At 42.2% G+C, this 16,010-nt stretch overlaps 1 protein-coding gene across 1 annotated transcript in view; it reads right to left on the bottom strand.

Annotated features, from left to right (window-relative positions):
* Nucleotides 1-123: 123 nt before the first annotated feature.
* Nucleotides 124-16,010, bottom strand: part of LOC121178074 (receptor tyrosine-protein kinase erbB-4-like) — a 242,733-nt gene continuing 226,846 nt past the window's right edge. The window contains exons 31-32 of the transcript XR_005893457.1: nucleotides 5,264-5,361; nucleotides 124-2,192 (exon numbers count right to left, since the gene is read on the bottom strand). The gene's annotated coding sequence lies outside the window, so the exon portion shown is untranslated. The remainder of the gene's footprint in view (nucleotides 2,193-5,263; nucleotides 5,362-16,010) is intronic.

The raw sequence follows: 16,010 nt of genomic DNA, 5'->3' as shown, positions 1-16,010 counted from the left end.
TATATATATAGTGCAGATGGAATCACTGGGCAGAAGAGGAAATCAAGTGTTGATTTATTTCCTGATGTATACCTATTTAAGGACTGCTTGTATACAAACAGATTTGCAGCAATAGCTGACCTCAGTACATCATGTTCCCCTTTGGAGCCCCTCAGTGACTCTGTCACACAGGTGTCTAATCTCAGACATTACTCCATCAACACGAATGTTTCCAGTGCTTTAAGATAATTGCACATTCATAATCACCTGTGTCAGTGAATGCACCGGAGCTAATCTTTCACCTTTTTAGAAAATCTCAGATGACAGCTCCATACTGATGATGCTAATGACTTCCAAAACAAACAGACAAGCCTAAATTCATGATCACAGGGTGGAGCACAGTTTACACACATGGCCACCATGGCAACGTCATGTGCCGTCAATCTGTTCTTGACCTTCTGCAAAGCCCAAACAACATGCCATTCCTGTGGATGGTAATGATGATTACTATAGTCACACAGAACACGGGGCTGGTATTGATTGGCACTCTGCTGAGTCTCACTGCTGGTGCTCCACATTCTCACTTATTGCAGAGATGGAAGCTGCACCAGGCCTGTAATCTCTCCTTTCAATGTTGTGCCCTGCGCACGGCACAGCTGAGAGAAAGGAGTACATTATTTTGGTAAGAAGACATTACACATTCAGAAAGAGTGCACTGGGATACGTAATCTAAAGGGCTTTGATGATTGTTCTCTCTTTGTTAATACGCCTCAATTGCTTCCCCTTGCCCTTGTTCCCATGTCTCATCCTGGTTCTAGATGACTTTCTGCTCCAGACTTTCAAAAATGATCAAAACCGGGTCCTAATTAATCTACACTATGGACCAGATACATTATTCTTCAACATTATACTTCAACTGGTTCCCACAGGAGTACAGACATGTTTCTACACAGAGTCATGAGATGAAAGCGCTGAGAGACAACATTATGTAAGTCTCCTCACATTTTACAGCCAAAGTATATTTTTTGACAATACTGCTTTTGCTTACTGTTAATGCTTTCAAGGTAACATCCAAGTTTGCCAACTGTGAACTGTGCTGAGTTTTTTTAACACTCATCTTGATTTTGTGGAACAAACTTGTGAGTTGCTTGTGTGTAGTGTTTTCTGTCCCTCTATGGCTCCCATTTTGATGACTTATGTAACCTTGTCTTGCAAACTGCAAATGAAGCTGACAATTAGATCGGTCAAAGCACCAGGTTTGCCACAGTCATCAATGTCACTCTTTTGTTTTTGTGTTTACCTCGCTGCTTTTTGTATTTCCCCTCAGTAGGACAAACTTGGCTGCCCGTCATTTCCATTTCAATTGACTGGACCGCAGGCGAAGGCTACTCATGCAGCACAAAGTATGGAGACTTTGCTCATATACCTCGGGACTGTTTTACCTTGCCTTGAGGGACGGGGAATGGAAATGAGGCTCAGAATGTGACAAGATTCAGAGGGAGACCTTCGGGCTTGATTGGAGCTCCTCGTTGAAAGACACATCATTGAGTTGAGTCTCCCTCCCTCTGGGCCTGTGGGAAAACCAGCCTCATGGAGAAAAAATATTAATTAGGGGTGATATTGATCATCATTTGTTTCTAGCACAGGCCAACAACCGAGCTGAGACCACACTTTGCAGACTGCTGTCGTAAAATTATGCATTTTCACCTTATTTTTCTCTTTATTAAAATGCTTACACAGACAGGGGAGGGAAGTCAGGAAGGCAGACTTACACATTGTTGGTTTTGGTCTTTTTGTTTATTTGTGGACACTCAGAAAAACATGGGATAACACCAGCCTTATCCTCTAACTCCTGGATCTGGAACACGTCTAAATGATGTGTGTTTGTCATGGTAAATGTGATACAGCAAAGGTAGTCAATTGAAACCTTCATTTAAACCTGCTAAACAGATAACCTGAATACAGTTGACAGCCTGACAAACCAAACCATCACCCCTTTCTGCCTCCCGCACCCATCACCACCCTCTCTAACTCCCTCTCCCTCCTCTGTCAGCCTCTGTCTCCCACCCCTCCTTGACATTCACATGGACAGCCAGCCTGCTGCTAGAGTGTGAACGCTGCCAGAGGAGAGTCTCAGCAGACTCCAAACTGTGATGCACAGAGCCGACCACTTGACCCTCAGTCGTAGCCCACAGCACATTCTCCTTCTCCCTCTGCAAAAGAAAAAAAAAAAGAAAAAGAAAACTCTTGAGAGTAAGAAAGGCTTGCTTCCTGGTCTCTGCTGTCCAACATTGTGTTTGGAGGTTGTCAGTGAAATGGTTATTTCCCAGCTGTGCACGTTCAAGTGTTTTACTAGATATCTAGATACATCTTGAATGTAAAGGTGCACCTTCTTTGGCCCTGGCTAAAGCTTGGGTTGGAAATTCACCCGTGTCCTGGACAAAATGTGGAATGTTAGAAAATTCTTCTTTCCTTATGACTAGGCTGCTAATATATACTGATATCTGCTGTGCTTCCTTTCAGGGTGCTTGCTTTTGTGGTAAATCTTTTTTTGCTGCAGAGGTATGGCCTGCAATTTTACCTCCACTTGATCATAGGTTTGGTTGCAGCTCCCACAGAGGAACTGACACAGCAACAACTGGGAGTATTTCCTCTTGCCACCATCCATTTGCACCTTCAGCAGCAGAAGTTATTTAGCACAGCCAAAAGACACAATTAAAACCTCAATTTGAGGAGTGGGAGAAAAAGCTTCACCCCTTCCCCACCTCCACTCCAAGTGGACAGGATCCATTTTGGTCCCGGGGAATGGCCTGACAGCTGAGATAAAGAACATTCTGGTCTCTGACATGCTGCCATGGCCCCATCTGTGGCAGCGCTAAAAATACACGCAGTCTGGTGTCGCCATACCAGTCAACTGTCTGGGAGAGGGAGGGATGCAAAGAGGGGGGAGGGAGAAAGAGAGAGAAAGAGAGGTGACAGACACATAGACAGATACAACTTGAAACATCTGAGATGGAGCAGAAAGAGAGGGGAAAAGACTGAAACAAGCAGAGAACGATAGAGAGGATGAGTGAAAGTAATAGAGAAGAGACAGATAAGGGAGGCACACAACAGAGAGGGGAGGGGCGATACCATGCTCACTCTAATATTGCTGTCGCTAGGAAGAGACAAGAGCAGTGTACATGAGTTACACCGATGGTACTAAACCTTCTCAGCTCATCCAGTACATGACAAGCAAACAGAGCGGTGCACTGACAAACACGGCCAGAAATCTCTTTGGATTTGTCTGTAAATGCACATTAGAACATACATAAAATAAATACAAATGCATGTTAAGAGGTAATGTAAAGGGAATCAATCAATATGGTGATATTCTACCTGGGGCAATTAAAGTCAGAATAGACTGCAGTGTAAGGCTGAAACTGCTAATGTGAATCATTATGGTATGGCCCATTAAGAATCTGAAATAAATGAACATTGCACATGGCATTCATGTCCTGTAGCATGTGCTTATTATATATAATATATATATAATATCTCCAGCTCGCTCCTCAAACTCTTGTCAGAAAATCTGTACCACTGCAAACAGTCAGTTGTTCTGGTTTTTAGCATTTCAACAAAACACAACAGAATTTTATTTGGAAATTATAGGTTTATTTATTTACTGATCTACGCCTTTATTTATTTAAAGTTTTATCATTTGAGTGGTTGTGTACATTCGTACAGTGTATTCCAGCACAAACTTGTGTTATTCTTGTATTCATAGGTACAGTGTGTTCTCAACCTCATTTCATGGCATTCATCAGCAGAGGGAGTTTGCTCCCTCGTAACAGAGATGGTCATGATCATGTGACATATACAGCTTCATGTGACCATGATATTTAGATGTTTTAGTAACTACGGAAATGAATGAAGGCCATGAAATATGACTGAAAGCTCCAGAAAAAATTCAGTAAGTAGGGTGCTAAAAACTGTTTGTCAAACTTTTGTAACAAACTTTTATGCTGAATTAGTTTTTATAATATCCCCAAAACACTGGTTTACTCAGTACACTGCGTTTTATCTTGAAAAAAATACATACATGCAAAACATCTTGTTGTATAAAGGGCAGATGAAATATCACAGAGGACTTTTCCTCTTACTGTTAATTATGCTTTTGAGGAAAATTAATCTTTGGAAAGTTATTGAGGTCGGGCCAAGTGTGCAAATTATTAAATTAAAGAAGAAATGATCACAAAAGCAGCACTTATTGGCAAACTAAACAACGTTATCAGCCTCGGCTTTTATTAAACTGGTAGGACTACTTGAAAGCCGGAGCTTGTATGAACACGATCATCAATGACACACTTTTCCTCAAAGTGAAATGGGAGCAGACAAAGAAAGCAGATTACAGTCGACGCACACACTTTTACATGTCTCTCTCCATTCTGCCTCCCCCCCTCTTACCCCCGGTCCTCCCGCAGCAACCCCTCTCTCCCTGAAATAAATTGAGTTATGAAAATTTGATCAGGGTCTTAATCTAAAAAGCGCTCGTCTCATCTTGCACTTTAACAGCAATCTGCGTGACGGGGAACAGGGTAATAAGGGAGGCATTTATTGTGTGGATAAAAGGAGCTGTGGCAGAATGGTGTTGTTTTCCCTGTCAACATCCTCATCATGGCTCTCCGTGTGCTGAACACGGGCCTGGGAAACATGTTCTCGCCCCCCACAAGCACACAAACACACACACTTAGGAAAGGCGGCCCACCGTCAGTTGATAGTTGTGGATGGTTGTGACCACACAGTGTTGAAAATTGCACATAATGAAGATGATAAAATGGTTATTGCAGTTTCAACTACAATTTAGTGAAATAAAGTGACGCATTGCAGCAATTCTCTCACAGACCACAAGGTGGACTCCTTGTAATAACTTGGGCCTGGTGAATTTACCCTCACATACATAAGTACCTGACTGTGATTGGTTTCTTTATCTTTGCGATGACTGTGAAAATCGATTTTCCTTTTGCAGAAATTTGACCCTATTGTTTACTGCCCCTCCTCCCTCCTCCAGTACATGGCCCCAGCACAGCAATGCTGAGTGCCTCCTTTCCCCCCTAATGGTTGATCCCCGGCAATAGGGACTGTTTAGCTTTCCTAATTAGAGAGCAAATGCTAAGCACTTTCACAGCCTCCCTGAGTGGACTTAATAAACAGGCTCCTCATTAAAAACCAGGAACCACTCTGATTGTGCAGAGCCATGAAACCCCCCCACCGACCCACCCACCTCCATTAACACCCATCCTACCTCCACCATCATCACCATGCCACCCGTCCTCCATCCTTTTCCTCGCTCACTCAGCACCCCAGGAAGGTCTCCAGTGTGGAGGGAGGCATGCATAGGCTCTTTCAAAAAAAGCACAGGGAGGGGTTGAAATTAAGATTCTGCTCTGTCGAGAGACCTCCTGCTGCTCCTAACAACAACTGAAAACACACAAACATACGCATAAAGCCTGTTCATAAACCTACTGGAGGTGAGAAAAGAGAGAGATAAAAACACGGAGGGGAGGCAGAGGGGAAAGAGGTAACAGAGCAGTAGAGAAGGGGCACTGAGGCAGCTCCACACCTGAGCTGGAACTCTGAGATGGAAAGATAAAAGATGGTGCACAATCAGATAGTTGGACAGTGCATAAGTGAGAGTGACAGACTGAGGCAGAAAACAACTGTAGACAATGACAAAAGATGCAGTTAGTCAGCTGATTTGCACTGATCGTGTCTTTTTGATGTGCAGGTGAGGGCGACCTTATGTGTGTATATGTGGGTTAAAAGCATTACGAAAGACATAAACAAAACCCCGCAAACTTGGCTTTAAATCGCCACTAACTCCTCCACAACAAAGAAGAGCACACAGAAAAAAAGAAATAAAGAACTTTGTTATGTGAAACGACCAAAAGTGCTCTAACTTTGACAGAACAGTGGGTGATTATAGAGGATCCAGTTGCTTATGATAAGAAGCTGAGGGAGAAAATGCATTTTCAGGTTCTTTAAGTTGTGGTAAGTGTGTAAAAAAGATGTGTGAAACCTGGTATGGAAATAGTTTTAGTTACCTTTTGTTTCCCACGGTGGTCTAAACTATAGGTTAGATATTTTTCTGTGTGATCCTGGCAACAATATCATCTACTGACAGTCAGGAAACATCTATCAGCCTTCAACAGCCATGAACAACACTTTTGCCTAGGACCACATGCACAGTTGTGACATTAACTTGTGTACATTTCAGTCAAATTGCTACTGTAGTTGTTCTGAGTTGTGCAGAGTCACGCGCTAACAAACTTCCCTCATCTCAAAAGACTGATGACATGATTGGGAGGCTGCACACGATTCTAATCGCCTCCACCTCCCTCCCTCTTCTCCCCCGCCGAGCTGAAGTTCTTGCCCTGCCGCAGGGAAGCCCGCTCAGACACTTAGGCTAACTGTCGGTTAACAGGTAGAACTACCGGGAACCCCTCTGTGAGTTAGAAGACATGCTGAGTGCGTCTCATCATTCAAAATCACATTAGTCCACAGCGCCTGAAAACATCACAGTAAAAGAAGAAGAAGAAAAAAAAACACATCAAAGGCTGTTTACTTGTGTTTTACTCTGTGTTAAATTAGACGCACAACCTATGGCAAAGTGTTTTTATGTTTAACAACCGCTCTGGAAATAAGAATGTGGCTCTGATTTGATCACTTTAAGAGGAAGTTACTCCCTTTGAATTATTTAACACAACTCATGATTCACATCTCTGGAGCTGAAGAGTCATTGTTGTGGTGGTTGTGGACTGCCTCTCCCAAAAGATTACCTGTCAACACACACTTGTCAGCAGTGTGTTCACTTGTTGTTAAAGCTAATTGTCTGTAATTTTCTGGAGATGTCACTTGTTTCTTTGTCTGTTCAGCAGTCACAGCGAGCACGCATGGAGCCCGTCTATGGAATGAAAGATGAACATGGAGGGAGTTAGATGAATTTCTGAAATGAAAAAATCAAAAAACAAAAAGACGTTTCTCCAGGATCTACTGGTCTCTGATGTCAACAGGAAAGGCCAAATTTTCATGAACAGGAAATACAGTACTGAAGCTTAAATCACCATTTTGGTATGAGACCAGTGACTAAGCCATAGCAACAGAAGTGTTTTTTTGAAAAAGCCTGTGTCCTGTTGCCGGCGCATGAATCATGCTGGGCTGCCATGCGGACTGCCCGATGCCTCCTCATCTTCGCCATGCCTCCTCTCCTCTCTGGTCCATCTCTCCCTGCATCCCCGGGCCCTTCTCCCCCTCTCGCTTCTCCTCCATCCATGTTTAAATCTTTTGAAGAGCAGATGTGGGCTGACAGTGGTTATTTCTCATCATGCCACGACAGTTTTATGTGTCACAAGCGCTCAATACAGATCGGATAGAACTGTATAGGGTCATTATGAATCCCAACACCTTGGAGGGCCAGACGTGGCCCGGCCATTCCGGGACCTGCCAATACTGTCATGTTTTATACTCGTCTCCCACGCCGAGTTTGTGTGCATTGTGCGTCCAAGGGAGGGTTCGCTGGGTTATGGCCACCAGCAGTACTTTGCCCTCTGCACAGCTGGAGGGTCAGTGTCATGGTTCTCGGTATAAAGAGCACAAAAGGTTCAAAGCACAGTGCAGTGGGAGCACAGCCTGCATGCTTCCCAGTGATGTCGCAGCTGACTGCACAGCAAAAATCACAGATAGAGAATCCTAATAACAAACAGTTACTGGAAGTGCTGATAGAGCAGGGGAAGAAACTTATCAGCAATGTGCAACTAAACGGGTGAATGCAACTCTAAAAACACCGGGCAAAATTAAAAGGATTGCAAGTATATGATGCTAATTTTGCCAGCCTGCCGAGACTCTGAAATTCCCAAGCAACCACAACAGGCTGCACCTCGCAAATAAGCATTCAGTGTCTCGCAGATGTGTGTATGAAGCTGATCTGCTGAGCAAAGTATTTAGCATTACAAACAGTGTTTACTTTCTCCTCTGTGCTTAAACCAGCGGACACCGTTAAAATATTTACTCCTTCATGCACAGTTAGAACGAAGAAGGAAGACTCTTCAAGGCAAGTTCAGATTGGAAAGTCAAATTGAGCAAGTAATTAGATCAATTAAGGCCTCAGTCAGGCAGAATGTCTTTCAAGGGCTACACAGTAGATACAGTATGGGTTGTATGGGATGATGTATTTATCTACATACATAATTCATATGCTGAATGCTAAATAGAAAGAATGTAAGGTATTTCCATGGGAAATTAGTTTTATGCCTAAATTGCTCAAAAGGCACAAAAACTAAACTTTCAGTGTATGAAAAACATCAGTAACACATTTCAGGAACACACAAAAATTAACTGTATCAACAAAGATTGATTTTCACCACAGACAATTGTTTTTTCTTGTCTGACAGGGAGCAACAGAGGACATGATGCACAGCTGAGAGGTGAACACACGTGCAGACAGGCTAATATCCATGCACACATGAAGTTAAGGTAAGCGTGTACACACAAACAAACAAACACACACACATACACAGACACGCATACCGATCCGCACTGAGCACACACTTCCTTCACAGTAAAAGAAACGATCTATTCACCAAGCTGTATACCCAACGGCAGCACACAAGTGCACTCAATGCCCCGATTCCAATTTGGAGCCGCTTCTGTACACAAAGAGACTCTGCTTATGATACGTGTCGGCCTCGCTCACTGTGGAGATCCAATATCCACTGTGAGTCATCATCTGTGGAGGGAAAAACAGCAGCCATTTTCTTTCTATTTGGCTGCAGGTACACTGAAGTGCATTAAATTCCCATTAGGGGACCTTAGGTCTGTGTTTTCACCCGTGGTGGCTGACTAATGGGAGAACCAGGCCGGGATGAATCCGTCATGGTTTAGCTGCACCAATGGCGGCCCGTAGCTTGGCCCCGGCAAATGCAGCCACCATAGGGCCTCTGCTTTGCTCAAAGACCGCTATTGATCTGTGAGTGGCTGGGAATCAGACGAACGTGGAGGGAATCATAAAGCTAGCACTTCACTCTCTGCCTTAGCTCCCCTCAAATCCCCCCACAGAGAGAGGACCCCTGCTAGCAGTCCGGGCTCTAGCCAGAGGAACCTGGAAACCAAGCACCCTCTTATTGTAATGTACTGCCAGGGTCGTTTTTTTAACCAGATTATATGGGTGGCCACAGCATACGAAGGGGCTTATTGTGTTAATTAGAGCAGTTGTTTGGAAAATTCTTAATCATGTTATTAAGTTTTTTTTTTTATTAAAGTTGATTTTGAGAATGTTACTCTGTATAAATTGCAGCATACTCAATATTTCCAGCCACTAAAGAGCTGCACAGGAGAGACTTTACGTGGCAGGTCCAGTGAACACAGAGTACAGTGTGTCCAGTGAAATAAAGATCTTAGATTATTGATGGAGTCCACAAATTCTGTGGATGTGCCAACATTTTCACAAAAACATCACACAGGCATTTTCCCAAAAAGACTCAACAGTCAAAAACTGTTTGCCCTTGTGTTTCACAGCATCTGATGATTGGTTGAAAGTTTAGAAAGCTGTAATTGGCCACAGGACAAAGTTACACCCAGTGTGCAAACCAGTAAATTTAGAACACTTCTCTATATGTAGATGGATACAGTACATATTTCTATAAATGAAGCATCCCAAAGTATGACTGAAGTATGCATAATTAATACCCTTACACAACAGTTATTGCATATCAAAGCCACTATGAGTCATTTTCTTAGTGTGATCATAGCGTCTTTCAAACTATTCCGAATGCACACATTTTTCTTTGTAGTAAAATTAGACACTGTGCTGCTTTAACCGCTGCATATCAGAATCACAAAGCAAGATAAATAAATAAAATAAACAAAGACATTAATATTTACCTGTGGTTAAATGTTGCTTTGTTGTTTTCAAGAAAATTCCCCATTTTCCTATAGTGCAAACAGTTAATGGAATTTATTAGGAACTGATGTGGGAATTACACAGTGCCCTTTGTAAGAACAGTAAAATCTATTACTATTCAGCAGTAAAACCCTAAAACATTATTAAACAGTAGGCATTACATTAGCTAATAACTCGTTTGCACCTATGAAATCATATCATTAGGTGCTGAGGAGTAGCAGCGCTGCAAGAGCCCGGCTCTGTGGGAGCTTTTCTTTCTTCACAAGCACCAACTCACCCAATTATGCATTTTTCAAGCAGGTTGACCAAACACACATCACAGCATGGGAAACAGTGATGTTACAGCAACACAGAACTACTCATTAGTCAGAGCTTCTCACCACGGCCTGCTTTACCCTGTTTTCTTTTCTTTCTTTTTTTTTAAATTCATGTTTCTTGTGCGCTTGTGTCAAACCTGACCCCTTCATTAATAATGAGCGAGGACGAGGTGTGGTCTTGTCTTTCTCTCGCTGCTCTGTGTGTGTGTTGCTAACTTGTTTCTTGAAGTGCAGAAATAGGCCCGGAGGATGTCCGATGACTCAGAAAGTAGACAACGTGGAGGTCCAGCATCATTAGAAGAGCATGTAAAAGGATTAGCAAAGGAGAAAAAAAAATGTTGTGAGGGAGCAGGATAAGCCTCACATGTTATTATCTCTGTCCCCTCAGCCTTTATGCAAAGCAAATGTCGAGCTAATTGCCTTCTGGCGCTTGCTTCGTATTTACTGTAGAGATGTGACAATGGTATCAATCTTCTCATCTAACTCAAATATGTTCATTTCCCAAAATGCCAAACTACAGATTCAAAATGCAACACAAGTGAATTTAAGCTGCTGCTGCTGCCAATTCATTCAAGACTGCTAAGACTTGAAAAGACAATGAAAAGTTAAATCAGAATTTGCAACATCAGATTTAACTGGGATAATGTGGCTAAATACATACAAGAAAAGAATATTTTGGTTTGCAGAATGTAATCATCCAAACTCAGCCAAGGCTCTCCTCCTTTCTTTTGTCCAGATGGAGCAGTTGGATATCCCTTTTTGCTTGTGAGCCAGTGAAGTACTGCTGAAAGTGATGCATACTGATATAAAAGCAACTTGACCTCGAGGAGTCTTATCTCTGCTGTCAGACGGAGCCATTGTCCAAGGATGTGCCTCACAGAGAGGCAGCATGGGTGACATACTGTATGTATTACAAAAAAATATGCCAAAAAAAGCAGAAAAGGAAAATTTATCATGGGATACTACTGACAGTTTTAGTTAATTTAAGAGTTTCTAAGAGGTTTTTGAAATGAGATCACACCCGATGAAGTGAGCTGCAGTCATGAAATTTATCACTTAGTCTGACTGATAGAAATTCAGATTGCACTTGTTTTTTTTTCACCAAATTGCACATATCCAGAGCAGGACCGACCTGTCATAATTCATAGATCACATGCAAGGACTCGCTGTCAGAAGTTAGCTCTCTTCTCTCTGCTTTCTAATCATTTTCATTTTCCTTCCCAAATTTGAGGAAATCATTTCTCAGGAATCAAATCAGTCCTTCAATTTCTGCTTGGCACTACAGCAAAACCCTGGATGTTGCTAAAATACGTCCACACCAAAGGGTAGAGCTATGTAGTGTTTCAATCTTGAGCAACCATAAAGTGATGTTAGGCAGGAAAAGAAATGTCTCTGTAGAACACGCTCCGACTGAATTCTGATTATTTGTTTTTTTCACTCAGACACATTGATGCTGCCAGACAGGATAATAATCCATTTCTGTGTTAAGTTAAAACCTACGTATTTGTCAGGAAGGACAAAACAAAACCTCAGGTTGTTGCCGAAGAGGAAACATGAATTTTTTAAGATGTCTTTGGCGGATGTGGAGTCTGGAACAAACTGCTGCCGGTACACACACATACAGACACACACACACACACACGCACACAAAGAGCTCAAAATAAATACCTTTAGACTGACAGACACAAACATACAGGCCATCTTTTTCAAGGACTAATCTGCTTTTGGAGATCGGTGACCCGGGCTGCTTTGACCTTATTGCTATCATTGCCCCTGCTTATTTAACTGAGGACATTTTAGGACACTTCTCCTACTTTCAAAGACTGTATTTCTTCTTTCAAAAATTTCTTTCATGTGAGGCTCTTGGACGCTTCACCGACTAAACCCACAACGCTTTAGAGCTCAACAATAAAGTCCAGCACAACAGAACCACCCTCCTCTATACCTGCTCTCAGACCCGATACTCCATCAGATTTCAGCTCACAACGCTGCAGAGTTTCCAAAAGTCAACACCATGAATCCTACAGGTGTTTTGAAAGTTATTCAGAAACTGTTGCAGCCACAGTTCAGTTGCAAACGGCTCATCAGTGCAGAAACTAAACTTAAAACAGCAGTTTTAAGTTACATTTTAAGCTACAAATGCTGCATTCACACTGAAATGTGAAATGTTTTACACTCCGAGTGCCTAAACATTAAAAAGTTTAATAATGCTTTAGTTGCTACAAGCAACTATTGTATTACGAGGCGGGTTGTTTCGGCAGCAACAAAATAAGTTGTCAGTAAATATTATGTTCAATATCAACATTTTGCAACGTGCCAGATACGTTAATTAACAACACTTCCTCATTATAGTCCTCGAAAGCATAATATTTACTGCAAATAAACAAACTAAATAATCAATGACCATGAATCTTTGAACTGAACTTAAATGAATGATTTGAATCAGCAATTCAAAGTACTGCATGTCTAAGTAGTGCATTATTGCCCCTCCCTGGCCTTAAAGCAGTGGCCTCAATTCAACACATAGGCAAAGGCAGTACTGTCACAATAGATTATATTACACATTATAGAATTACACTATAAGCTGTTTTTCCTATTGTGTTCACCCCTAAGCGTTTTCCACTTACTACCTTAACTCGTTTTGTGAGGATACACCTGCATAGACAACAGAAACAGGATGTAAAGTATCCATGCAGGCACAAATACACAACTACGGTTGCAAACACAAATAAGAGACCCACACAATGACAGCATCGCCCACCACCACCCACCCACCACACACACACTGAATGAAAAAAAAAAATCGTCCACTTTGAATTACTTTCTCAATCAGGGATTAAACTCGATACGAAGCACGCTGACAATGACTGTCATCTTCTGTTGAATTAAAGTGTGATTTAAAATGACCCCGACCCTTTCCTGCCCGCTCACCCCTGAGACAGAAACACCATACCTCCATCTCTTCTGTAAAACTACTAAAGACTTCATTGTGTTTCCATGACAATCAATGAATAGGGGTATCGACTGTCTGTAATTTTGTCTCATGTATCCAGTCCATCTCTTTTGTGTAATTACATTCCTTACAAAAGGACGTTAATGGGACTTGTAATTGTACGTTTGGCAGTTATCATGACAAAACCGCTCTCATTGTGTATTCATCTGTGAAGAGCAATGCAATTAGGTACATTAAAAAAAAAAAAAAGCGCTTGTGTTAATGATTGCATTGCATTTCTTTAGAAGACAAATAACATTTGGTACGTTTGGGCAAAACTCCAAATGAGAAAATTAGGCAAACGCAGATAAAAGTGGACTGAAGAGGTTGGTGAGAAATGCATATATCTGTTCATAAAAGTGTTTGTATGGAGGCCCAGAGTGTTCAGTATTAAATAACAGCTGGCTAGTTGGCTAGCTCACAAGTTAATGAGGATAAATAATGAGGAGTAATTTCCTAATAATTTCACAAATTGCTAATTAAGTTATAGATTTTACAAAATCTACTCATATGACTAGTTCCTGGTGTCTGTTTTTAAATATATATCTAAGGTTGAACACTTTCAGGTTTCTTATGTTGGAAACTTTGTTCTTTTCTTGTTCAACTTCACCAGTGCTGATTGCAAAATAACTTTCAACCTTAACTTTTGGTCTTCTGCAAGAAAACTGCAGATTTTCACTTACATGCTGATTTCAAGAACCAGGAGCTTCCAACTCACTGACTGACTTTTAAATTTTTTTTTCACCCTAAAGGTGTGTCTTTCAGACAAAAAGGCAGGTACCACTGTGTCTTTTTGTTTATTTCTTTCTGATGGGCCTCCCTCTTCGTGATTGCACTCAATAATGGCTAGTTAGCTGCCAGCCTCGAGGCCTGTGGTGGGTCGGTGATTATCAAATCTCACACTGGGTCTGCTGATGGCGGGAGAAACCCCCTCCACCCCCCACCCCCGGCACCTTGCTCGCCCTCAGCCTACCGCCCAGCGCTACCCTCCCTGCCGTAGTCCTGGCGGCAGCTCCACACTGATTATCCCATGCAGAGCCACCAGCGGTGGGGCCACCGTCCCGCTGGCTGCGGCCTCGCCGTTGGGCGGAGAGGACAGTGCAAAGAATAGCTCTACCTGGTTACGTTTTCGTGCTCACATTGAGTGTTTTGAAGCAGGGATGTGCTTCTGAGGCTCTGTCCCTGATTACACTGCGATCGAGCTTCCATGTCAGGAAAGCTGTTTGGTTTGGCTTGCAGACCCAGCCTCACACAGGAAGGAGAATGAAATAAAGATATGGTGTTCAGCAGCCGCACCAATCAAAGGAAGGTTAGAGGAGACGGACGTGATGTTTGGAGTGGGCACAAAGGTGAGCTCCACATGAAGTATGGCAAATTGAAGCCTGAAATTTTTTTTTCTAGTTTATCCAAATACAGGCACTGAATATGTATTGTGTCCTCGGCAAGACTCTGCTTATGGCAATTCAAAGCATAAAATTACTCTTTATACAGCCAAATACTGTAGACACGGCTTAATCTGGAAATAACTTAAAATCCTGATGCCTCTCTACACGGCTCATGCCACAAAAAGTGAGAAATAAGTGAGTGAATTATTAAATTGCTCTTATTAAAAGCAGAATGGTGGTTGTTTGCCTGTGATTCACACACGTTTGCTTTGGGCTTTCATAGAGCTCATTTTCCTATCCACTCTTTCTGGGAGCTAATGGATTTACATGGTGTACTTCAGGAGCTAAATGAGGTTTTAATCACACAGAACAATATGTTTTTTGGGGCAAAAAGCAAGCAGGTCATTTGGTATATGCATCAACAATGGCTATAAACCAAAGACTTTAATAGAGGCTCAGAGAGCACTACAAACTACTTGTCTATTATGAAGCTCTTGACATGCAATATTCCTATGTCTGTGATCAATGACTTCAGTGCGCTCAGCGTCTCAGGGACCGTTTAGTCTTATTCCATATCAACACCATATGGCGAACCTTTCTTTATAAATTCTGTGATCTACGCCGAAGTTAGCAAGTTGACAAGTTTCCTTGCGACACCTATAATTAACTGTCAAGCCTAGTTATACCTGTTTGTTTCTGCCTTCTCCATCCTCTCTTGCATGCGTTGATCTCAGCAGGTATATACACCTCAAGGGTGATCCTGATATTTTCTGTTTTTTATGTATGGTCCTGCCTCAGTTTTAAACAGTCCACATTATTAAAAGATGCAAAAAGCAACCACACACTTCTGGCAAAACAATAGCTTTCTTTGGACCATGTGCTCACTCTACTACTTGGGAGGTATTTTTTACTTCTTTCCAGGAGAAATAAAGTGTAAATACCACAATTTCATTTGGGCAAAGAGCATAAATCTTCACCCTTTGGATGACAAAAATGCTGTTTTGTAATAAAAGTCTTATCTAGTGCGGCTATAAGGAGAAAAAGACTCAAAAACAAAACAAATAAAGTGAAAGTTAAATCAGTCAGTCAGAGCCGTGGGCAGTGGGCTTCTCCCTGCGGCTGTGACACCAGTATTAGGCAGACAGAGTGGAAGCTTGCCGCCCCACTGGGCCCATATGACAGGGCTCTAACTCCTCCATCCCATTCCAGGCAGGCCCTAGTGTTAGGCAGCCTAATTGAATCGGAGCACTGAGAGCATAGGCCTTATACATTAGAGTTTTGTCAGCAAGGCCTGGGATAGTGGCTGAGCTGCTTCACTGCTTCGTAATAGGCCTGTTACGTGCACGAGCCACATACAGTATAGATGTGTGTGCATGCATGTGTGGAAACGCACCCATGCA

This window comes from Toxotes jaculatrix, chromosome 24 (assembly GCF_017976425.1).
Source record: "Toxotes jaculatrix isolate fToxJac2 chromosome 24, fToxJac2.pri, whole genome shotgun sequence".
NCBI classification, from domain to species: Eukaryota; Metazoa; Chordata; class Actinopteri; family Toxotidae; genus Toxotes; species Toxotes jaculatrix.
This window is presented reverse-complemented; position numbering and strand designations above follow the sequence as displayed.